At 46.2% G+C, this 2,089-nt stretch overlaps 1 long non-coding RNA gene across 1 annotated transcript; it reads right to left on the bottom strand.

Moving 5' to 3' along the window:
- Positions 1-1,032: 1,032 nt before the first annotated feature.
- Positions 1,033-1,974, bottom strand: LOC108355777 (uncharacterized). The gene is made up of 2 exons (XR_001846570.1): positions 1,665-1,974; positions 1,033-1,453 (listed from the first exon to the last, which is right to left on the bottom strand). It is a non-coding gene; the product is annotated as an uncharacterized LOC108355777 (long non-coding RNA).
- Between the last annotated feature and the right edge of the window lie 115 nt (positions 1,975-2,089).

Here is a 2,089-nt window from a genome sequence, read left to right on the forward strand (position 1 = left end):
TCGCCGATCCCAACTGTTTCACCCCAAATAAAATTGATATGGTAATCGGAAGTGACCTAATCCCCCGAATTATCCTATAAGGGCTGCAGCAAAACATAAGCGGAAGTCTCTTAGCGCAGAACACGATATTTGGATGGATTCTGAGCGGCCCAATCCAGGAGAGGATCTCCACCTTTACCACCCAGGTAACCGAACCCCAGGATGAATCGTTAAACTCACTGCTGAAGAAGTTTTGGGAGCAGGAGGAAATAGCTGTCACTCAACACCGTTCAAGTGAAGAGGACTGCTGTGAGGAGCTGTATCGACGCACAACAATCCGGCAGCCAAACGGACGATACATGGTGAAACTACCCATTAAACCCGAATTCCCAGACACCATGGCTCTAGGCCACTCTCGACTAGCAGCGCAGCAGCAGTATATCAGCATCGAAAGGACTCTGGAGAAAAAACCTGGCCTCTGCAAAAAGTACTCAGAAGTTCTGGAAGAATACATCACCATGGGCCATATGGAGCCCACCTCATCCCAAGAAGTGGTCAAAGACGGTAAATACTTCTCCTTTTATTTACCGCACCATGCTGTCGTAAAGNATCAGCATCGAAAGGACTCTGGAGAAAAAACCTGGCCTCTGCAAAAGATACTCAGAAGTTCTGGAAGAATACATCACCATGGACCATATGGAGCCCACCTCATCCCAAGAAGTCATCAAAGACGGTAAATACTTCTCCTTTTATTTACCGCACCATGCTGTCATAAAACCCGACAGCAAAACAACAAAAGTACGCGTAGTCTTCAATGCTTCCAGAATATCCCACTCTGGAAACTCCCTCAATGACGTACTATACACTGGCCCAACCCTTTAAACTGAATTGATGCTTATCATTCTCCGATGGCGTCTCTAAAAGTTTGTTTTTAATGGCGACATCGAAAAGATGTATCGCCAAATTCTCGTCCACAAGGAAGATCAAGACTTCCAAAGAATCGTCTTTCGTAGGNCGTCTCTACAAGTTTGTTTTTAATGGCGACATCGAAAAGATGTATCGCCAAATTCTCGTCCACAAGGAAGATCAAGACTTCCAAAGAATCGTCTTTCGTAGGTCCCCAAATAAGCCCATAGAAGATTTTAGGCTGAAAACAGTCACCTTTGGCGTCAATTGCGCTCCCTATCTCGCGATCCGTACTCTTCATCAGTTAGCGCAGGATTGTCAAAACGAATTCCCGCTCGCCAGCAATATCCTCCTACGCGAAACATACGTGGACGATATTCTCTCAGGCGGGCATAATATACAGTCCACTATAAGCTCATTATCTCAAGTTAAAGACGCCCTAAAATCAGCAGGTTTTCCACTACGAAAAATCACCTCAAATCACCCAAAAATCCTGGAATCAGTCCCAGATTCCGAGGTCCTTGATGTTGATTTTCTCCAGTTTCAGGACACTAGCTCTACAAAAACGCTAGGCATAAAATGGAACGCACTAACGGACCCCTTCTCCTACACGTACGACCCTGTACCCGCTGCCAACGCAAGGACAAAACGGCAAATATTATCGGCGGTAGCAAAACTGTTTGACCCGGCAGGATGGCTAACGCCAGTAATGATTTCCGCAAAAATGCTCCTTCAGTAATTCTGGTTGGAAGGAACCGAATGGGACGAGCACGTAAAACCCGGCGCTTTCCAAAAATGGAACACTTTGCGCGAAAACCTCCCCGCGATTAATGAAATTGTTATTCCCCGCTGGGTGCAATTCTCCCCTACTCACCGGGTACAAGTTCATGGGTTTTCAGACGCCTCTGAAAAAGCTTATTGCGCCTGTGTCTACCTCAGAGTACAAATTGACGAAAACTCCTGGTCGTCACACATACTCGCAGCTAAAAGTAAGGTAGCCCCCCTGCAAACAGTCAGCCTCCGCAGACTTGAGCTCTGTGGAGCCGTCCTACTCTCCAAGCTGGTTAATCAACTTCACTCCGAACTAGATTTACCTACCCCTGGTCAGATTCTTCCATTGTTTTGGCGTGGTTAGAAAAACCGCCACACACTTGTAAAACTTATGTTGCCAATAGAATTTCGCTCATACTACAAAATGTGAGCA

Source organism: Rhagoletis zephyria, unplaced genomic scaffold (assembly GCF_001687245.7).
Source record: "Rhagoletis zephyria isolate East Lansing unplaced genomic scaffold, Rhagoletis_zephyria_1.1 Rzeph_scaffold_49919, whole genome shotgun sequence".
In the NCBI taxonomy this organism is placed as follows: Eukaryota; Metazoa; Arthropoda; class Insecta; order Diptera; family Tephritidae; genus Rhagoletis; species Rhagoletis zephyria.